Genomic DNA, 8876 nt, shown 5'->3' with positions numbered 1-8876 from the left:
CTTAGCCCAATTATAACAAAAAGACCATTACATATTATCTAACATTACTAGCCTCCTTTTCAATTTTCAATTTCCCTCCTTTTCCCTCCAATAATCCACTCCTCCATCTATAATTAGCACAATTCTACTCTCAATTCGTTCCATGGAGATTTCTTTTCAGGCAACGCATAGACAAATACAAAATGGTGCCAACAGACCAATAACCGGCAGAAATATGGCAGCTCTTTTTTTTGTTCACTCCAACATTTGCTATATACAAAAGGAGAATAAAATGAGTGGTATGACAGGTATCGTTGAGGCGGCATTTACATGAGGAACAGCGGAACAATTTCCTGTTGATATGATAATCCAAGTTCAAGCTTTAGAAATTAATGCGTTGTTAGCATAAATGGTTTGGATGAGGGAAATTTTGGGCCAGATTTTCCAATAATTGTTGTATGAAGGATTCTGCAGTTAGACTGGAGTAGTATGGACTGTGGCTCTCTCCTTCACCCCAGAATTTCAATTTCCCTCCCTTACACTACTAAAATACAACTGACACTCTCTATTTGTTCAATGGAAATTATTATTGGGCAATGGATCGACAAATTCAAAATGGTGCAACAACAGACCAATAATTGACCACAAATATGGCATGAGAAGGCATAGTTAGGAGGGTACGAGGCATTAAGTGACGAGAAGACGCAAAAGCATACCTCTAGAGCCATCCAGTATGGACTTTCTTTAATCGAATGTTCAGCTACATATCGCAGCAGCTGTTTTTAATGGAAATCCTAATTAGCTCAAATTGAATATATGGATAATACTAATCCTAGATGTATCACAATGACCCTCAACAATTAATGAGTAATGAGTATGATATGTTACCAAAAAAATGAAGTCAAATATCGAAATGAAGCACCTGATTTCTTCATCTCACAAGTCTAAGAGCCTACAGCAAAGCCAAAGAACATGTAATGATTGACTTAAGCAGTAAAAACAAAAGAAATTAAAATTGTAATTTATCGTAAAGAATTACCCATTTATTCAACAAGTACCTTTGTTTAGTCCTCGACAACAAATTTTTCTGCAGTGAGGTTTGCAATTGAAGATGTCCACCATATAAAATGAATTAATATTTGGAGTCTTTTCAGTTGAAGTGTGAACTTTTGATGCCAATTTATTGTCCTGAAATCTTTTATCACTACAAAAAGAAATGACATCAAAATGAACAACATTAGATGCATATTGTCAGTTTAGTGAAAGCACCATGCATGCAATGAGAGTGTGCCAAAGTAAATTAATTAATTATACATTACATTCAGGTTGGTGACTTGGTGCATAAAATGAATTCAATTGGGCATGCGACATTTAGAGGAGGAATAGCATAAAAATTACCTGTTGTTAATCAAAGTTCAAGCTTGCTAAATCCATTCGTAGTTAACCCGAATGCCTCGGATGTGGGAAATTTTGGACCAAATTTGAGGGTGTTTCATGCAGCACCGTTCTTCCAACAGAGGACATCCATAGATAGATTTGAAGTTTTATTAGAGAAGCAGGCAGCCTTTCTCCTTCAATAGTATCCAGATTGGGACAGTCTTCAATTGTTAATTGTTGGAGGGACGTGAGGTGGAGAAGTCCCCTACACTCCAGCGTGTGCAGGCTTGAAAAACTCCACAGAGCAAGGGCGGTAAGGGAGAGAGGCAGCAATTGAAAACCCTTCTTCGGGAAGGACTCAACACCATCACATGAACCATCATCAATAGTAAGTTGGGTAAGCATGTCCATCAAAGTTAGAGATGGGTTCCTCAATAATTCTTCGCAATTCCCGATAAAAAGTAATCTCAAGCTAAGCGGCATACCCCCTTCTGGAAACGTCTCAATTTTTGAGCAACCAAGCATGTGCAAAGTGTCTAACTTTGGGAGAAGAGTATTTACATGACGAGGTAATGACTTTAAGTTAACGCAGTTGAAGATGTTCCATTTTTTCAAGTTGGGCGCAGACAATCCTTCTCTTGGGAATGATATGAATTTGGGGCAGTTGTTAATTTCAATTTCAACAAGATTTTGAAGAATCTTTGAAGCGGAAACACATTCAAAGTTTTTACAGTTCTTGATTTGGAGAAGACAGAGGTTCGGAAGGATCTCCAGTGGGAGGGTTGTGAGAGAATCACAACTAACTATATGAAGATCTTTAAGTGACTCATGCAGATGACTTTGCTTTGGGAAATCTATATTTCTACAATTCCTGATGTTCAAACTCTCTAAGGATAAGGGGAAAAATTCTCCGGGAAACGAAATCGCAGAACAACATTCCTTGATCCGTAATTTTTTAAGAGAAATGGATGGGGTGATGGAAATGGCTTCAAAGACGGACTTTGTCGCCCCTCTTACTTCAATTCTTAATTCTTCCAATGAATGGGATAGCTCATGCAGATGCAAGGATACTTTCTTGCTTCGACGTATATCTATTTCGAGGATAGAAGGAGCCCCTGGGAAAGAAGAACCAAGTAGATTGCATCTGTCTATCCTTATTGTTTTCAAAACGGGAAGATGAGATGGAAAATCTCCCTGTAATCTCGGACAATCATGAATCTCAAGATGCTTAAGTACAGGGAAAGAATCATTTGACTTATGGGAATGATGCCACATTTTCGAACATGGCATGTCAAAAAACTCCAAATGTTCAAGAGAGGGAAAAAGTGTCTCTGAAAATGAATCATCATATTCAGATCCAATAGTCTCAAGCATATGCATGTTGCTGATTCTCAAATCCTTGAGAGAATGTAGTAGTCCAAGGGGTGGAAGCATACAACAATTGTGACACCCAAACAAAAATAACTCAGTCAAATTGTGATAGGAAGGATCTCCAACCCATTCTGGAAATCTTGTACCCCTGTATCCATCTATTTCTAGCATTTTCAAGTATGTGACTGGTTGTAACTTGTCAAGTATATCCATCTCACTTTGCGAATCTGTAAAATGATCTTTTGCTTCTGGAGACCATGACAATAATAATTTCTCAAGGTACTTCTTATCCATTATCTTTGCCTCTGATGCTTCAAAATTGTTGGTAACATTCTCTAAGTTCTCAATGGAAAGGGATCCATGAAGATTTGAAAGTGCTCCCAATTCCTTGATCCCATTATCTTCATGCTTGCCCACAACAAAGCAACTCAAATGTTGCAAATTTTTTAATTTACTCATTTCTCTAGGCATCTCTTCTAGCATAGTTCCATCGAGACTAAGATGGCGCAAATTTACAAGATTTTGCATGTCATTTGGAAGCCAATTTAGACAAGAACAATGCCACAACTTCAACGTTTGTAGATTGTACAGATTACACAATGACTCTGGTAACGTCTTTATATCTGTGCCAGAGATATGCAAATAACGTAAATGGATCAATTCACCTATTGAATCGGGCAATGCATCTGGATGTGGAAAGATGGAAAATGACAAAACTCTCAAGCACTTCAAATTCGTCAAAATGATGCATGGTGCCTTTTCATTGTTGAATGGAGGAGGGCAAAAATTGGTTGTCAAAAACGTCCGAAGATGTTTTGCTCTGCCAAAAATATCAAAGTTTTCCAAGATTGGATCAGTGAACGTGCTAAATGACAAATGACGAATCTTGGTACCAATCTTTGTTTCATTTCCTAGTTCTTCTGTTCTGTAATAGAATCCTCCACCGAACAATGTGGTTAAATCATGCATTAGATCATGCATAACAAAATAATTGTTCTCAATTCCATAACATTGAAAAAATGACCTTGAAGCTAACTCATTAAAATATTCATAACCAACTTCTTCTAAAGTCTTCCCATTGTTTGGAGACTGTAAAAGATCTTCGGCCATCCACAACAAGATCAAATCATCCTTATCAAATTTGTAATCCTTAGGATACAAGGAACAATAAACAAAGGAGCGTTTCAAATAGGGAGGGAGATAATGATAACTGATTTGGAGTGCTGGAATAATTTTACTCTCAGTTTCCCAAATGTTACTATTTAGGATATTATTCCAATCATTGATGTCACGTTTATTTCGCAACAAGCCCTCAAGCGATTGTACTCCATGAGTAGACGTTATGCTTCCACCACGTTGGCCCTGCAGAACAAGAAACAATCGTCTGCAAACAACAGATGGGACACCATCGGTGCGCCACGACATACTTGTACTCCATGAATATCACCTCTATTAACTGCCTTATGTATTAGAGTCGAGAGGCCCTCAGCCACAAATATGAATAAATATGGTGATAACGGGTCATCCTGGCGCAACCCTCGACCGGGTACAATAGGCCCCTCCCTGTCAAAGTTCATAAGCACCGAATAAGTAACATAACTAACACACATCATCATCCATTGGATCCATCTCTCATTGAATCCCATTCGCATAAGTACACCACGAAGAAACCCCCAATCCACTCTATCATAGGCCTCGCTAATATCAATCTTGAGAGCCAATTCCCCTCTCCATCCCTCCGTCTTCCTCTTCATTGAGTGGATTATCTCGGTAGCTATGTTATCCAGTATAGAGCGGACTTCGACAAACGCTGACTGCTCCTCTAACACACATTTATCCAAAGAACGTTTCAGTCGATTAGCGAGCAACTTCGACACCATCTTATACAACACATTACAAAGAGATATAGGCCTAAGATCCTTCATATCATCTGGTTCTTTGCACTTGGGATCAAACAAATATTTGTTTCTGTAAGGTTTGAAGGGAAGTAACCGCGATCCAACCAAGAAGCAACTGCCTGAAAAATATCATCACCACACACATGTCAGAATCTCTGATAAAATGCCGGATTAAAACCATCTGGACCTGGGGACTTGTCCGGTTGCATTTGAAAAAGGGCTTGACGTAATTCTTCTTTTGTAATAGGTGCCGTAAGCTTTATATTGTCATTTATCGAAACACATTGGCTCATCAAATCCAATACCGATTCATGAACACCCGCATTCGCAGCAAATAGTTTCTCAAAATAACCTTGTGCCACAGTACGCATATCCTCTTGCGACGTAGCAACCCTCCCATCATCCGTGCGGAGTTTACTAATCTTCTTCACTTTGCCGCGGGCTACCGCAGATGTATGAAAAAACTTTGTATTCACGTCCCCCTCCTTCAACCAGTGCATTTTTGCTCTCTGCTTCCAAAATGCCTCCTCTTGTACAAGAAGTTGGGCATGCTTCTCTCGGGTTGCGACATATTGCGGACGCATCATACCATTTGGTTGGGCACGTAGTTCCTCTAAAATACGGGTACATTGGTCAATTTCTTCCTTAAACCGAATTCTCTTCCTTCTACCCCAACTTTGCAACTTCGTAGAACAATTCACAACCCTATCTCCAAGCTCCAACCCCATTCTACCACCCCAACCATCCACCACCACCTCCTCAATATCATCCTCTAAGAGCCAACTGTTTTCAAATTTAAAAGAATAATTATACCTCTGGCGAATCGTAGGTATAGTATCAAGTAGTAATGGAGTGTGATCTGAGTGAGAAGTAAGCAAGTTTGTAAGCTTGACTTCAGGAAAACGTTGCAGCCATTCGGAGTTTCCCATAGCCATATCCAATCTTTCTTCCAGCACTCGATTGGTACCCGGACTCTTGATCCATGTAAATGGGTGACCATGCAATTTAATATCGGATAAGGCACAATCATCAACCGCTTCACGGAAGCCCATACACAACCAATTAGGATGAGGATGTATACCATCTTTGTCTTGTTGAGACAACAAATCATTAAAGTCCCCAATGATACACCACGGAAGGGATGACATATCCCGCAGCTCTCGGAGTAAATCCCCAGCATCACGACGATAGGCACGTTTAGGATAGCCATAATAACAAGTTAATCTCCAATCACCAGCTTCTCTATCCTCCACAATCAGATTAATGAAATTTCGAGAGTAATTCAACACCCGACAATTAGAAATATCTTTCCAAAACACTGCCAGCCCACTGCTCCTGCCATCAACATCAACTGCTAGACATGAATCATATCCCAACATGACACAGATATTTTCCATGCTTCGTTTATTAGCCAACGTTTCAGATAGGAAAATGATGTCTGGTTTGTGTCCCCGGGCCAGGTTTCGAAGATTTGGAACTGCACTTGGGCTGCCCAATCCCCGGCAGTTCCAACTCAAGATAATCATTGGTCCCGGCAGTCCTGGCTGCCAGGACTTGCCGATAAAAAATGCTGGTTAGTCTGATTTGTGGATTCCTTGACAGGTTGTTTGTCCTCTCGCATACGCTTTCTCTGAAACTGATATTCCATATTTGTCCTTATATCTTTAGTAAAAGTCAGTAATGGAGCATTTGCATGACTTAACTCCTTTACACCATTGCTTATCGCACCTGACACAGGCGTAGAACCAATTTGCTTGCCCATCAGTACCTGACACGAGATCACGCTCTCCACATAAGTCAGAGATGCCTGATGCATACTGAACTCAGATTTTCCATATGTTTCGGCTCTCCTCACTACAGTATATTATTTTGATCACAGATATTTTTTGAAGGGTAGAGTCGATAGATATATAATGTATCTCTAAATAGTACTACATGATAAATTCTTTAAAAAAAAAAAAAAAGTACTACATGATAATGTTATTGGGACATTAAATTGATTGATTCTTTTTTTTTGACACATACTTGATTGATTCTTTGTACATGTTATAAGGTAACAAAAATTAAGTTTTTTTTTTTACTAACAAAACAAACTTTGTTCGCACGAGTTATTACGTGTGTATCAATTATGCAAAGCCAGTTTATCAGCTATGTTTTTCTTTAATATTTTTCAATAAATAGTAGTTAATATATATTATGTTTATAGTATTAGTGGGGCATATTTTTTCTTCTAAATCAACTCACGTACCGTACCTTATAAACCATCTTTTCTTCGTTGGTTTGGTTAACTCTCTCAATCATGGTATTTATCATATGATGTTTCTATGCTACGTTTTCTTCTTCCTCTCTTTCTCTTGAAGCTCAGTTTTTCTTCTGATTGATTTGGGGTCTGTTTGGAATAGATGAAAGCATAAGGAAAGATACCACTAAGGATGGAAAGATTTTGGGGAATTGAGCTTCCTTTGTTTGGAACCACAGATTAGTAGGGAGGAAAGATTGTTTTTTGGTGGGTCCTACCACAGATTTGTTTCCGCGCTGAAACCAGGAGAAAGTAGTGAGAACATGCATCTCTTTATAAAATGCCAATCCTGCCCTTGCTTTGATCCACGTGCATGCACTAATGTACATTTCTCTTATTTGCAACCTGCATGCTTTTAGACTAACTTAAATCATATGTTCTTAAAGAAATACTTGAATACAATGTTACTTAATGAATTAGTTAATATCGTGCTTAAATTTTGTGTATTAAATATGTTAATTATTATTACAAATATATTTACAATGAAAATTAATTAAATAACACAATAACATAGCATAGGGTTATTTATGTCATTTATTAAACTCATCTCTTTCTTTCCTCTTTCACTTTCACTCATACCAAACACTCAAACAATCATCTCACTTTCCACTCACTTTCCTCATACTTTCTTTCCTTCAACAATCTTTCCTCTTACAATCTTTCCTCTCACTTTCTTTGGTGATCCAAACACACCATTGAGGTACTGGTCCCTAGTTCAGTTTCATTTGTATTCTTGCGTTGTTATATTTTTTTCTGAGAAAGAGAATATGTCGTTTTCAATGGACTCGTTGAGATTGAGTCAAAAAAATTTAATGGTCTTCTTGTTAGCTATTGCATGTTGCAGTCAAAAATGGATTAGAATTATTAATTTATGTTTATGGAACATAAGTAGTCTACATCACACGCATGTCTGTGAATTGGGCTGTGATTAAAGTGTAGATATCTTCTTCTGAAGCCAGAACCATGCAAATTATTAAGTTTTTTTTTTTCTTTAGCAAATGATTAAGTTTTTTTTTTCTTTAGCAAATGATTAAGTTTTTTTTTTTTTGAAGAACAGCAAATGATTAAGTTATTACTTATTATTATTGTAAATTAGAATCAAAATGGATAATAACATGTCTGTCTTTTTCATTTTACTCGAAAAGTTAATTTTTTTATCCAAATATTTAAAAAATTAAGTTATTTAATTTTTTTATTCATTCAACCAATTTATCATTTAGAATTATAGCATTACTTATATATACTATCAATATTATTTACACATGAATAAGAAGCAAGCGGGCAACAAGCTGCGTCGCTAGACCTTTGGATGACAAAACCAATCATCGTAAACACAACATTCATGGACTTAGGAGACATAACATTGCTATGCATAACCTTTGGACTCTATTTAATTAGTAACTAGACTCTAACCCGTGCGATGCATGGGTTTTTATAGAGTTTCATATATAAGTGTCATTCAGCGGAAGTAATCAAATGTGAATATCAACACAATTAAAATGATAATTCATAGTGAACATTGTAATCAAAAGAAAATAATAGACAAAAGTTTGCAACAAAAAAATAATATATGAAACTGATATGTTGTTGCAGAAAGGAAAAAAAAGAATAATGAAAAGAAGTTGTTATAAGAAAGGAAAAAAAATAAGAAAATGAATTGTTATGTAGTAATTGGGAAAAATATAAAAGGAACCGCCAATAATAAAAAAGTAACTGCTATTGGAAAAGGAACCGCCAAGGTGTTAGTGGCTTAAAAAAAGGTCTTACATATGTATTTTAGAAGCAACAATATTTCAAAAAAATGGTTGTGGCCTAGTGGTAAAAGTTATGAAGTGGTGGCATAATGTACCTGGTTCGATTCCTTGCAAACATTTTTTTTCATAAAAATTCCCAGAAAAAAAGGGCGGGATTAGGGTTAATCAGGTTGATTGGAGACTTTATAACATTTATAT

At 37.1% G+C, this 8876-nt stretch overlaps 1 pseudogene across 1 annotated transcript; it reads right to left on the bottom strand.

Annotated features, from left to right (window-relative positions):
* Positions 1-271: 271 nt before the first annotated feature.
* LOC146944068 (putative disease resistance protein At3g14460) lies at positions 272-6022 on the bottom strand (annotated as a pseudogene). Its single transcript, XR_015028029.1, has 6 exons — positions 4804-6022; positions 4155-4744; positions 1378-4089; positions 1038-1183; positions 868-931; positions 272-755 (listed from the first exon to the last, which is right to left on the bottom strand). The product of XR_015028029.1 is annotated as a putative disease resistance protein At3g14460 (transcript).
* Positions 6023-8876: the final 2854 nt, after the last annotated feature.

This window comes from Medicago sativa, chromosome 2 (assembly GCF_051527215.1).
Source record: "Medicago sativa cultivar Bolivia chromosome 2, Bolivia_mono, whole genome shotgun sequence".
Taxonomy (NCBI): Eukaryota; Viridiplantae; Streptophyta; class Magnoliopsida; order Fabales; family Fabaceae; genus Medicago; species Medicago sativa.
The sequence above is the reverse complement of the archived record's forward strand: the minus strand, read 5'-3'. Positions and strand labels throughout refer to the sequence as shown.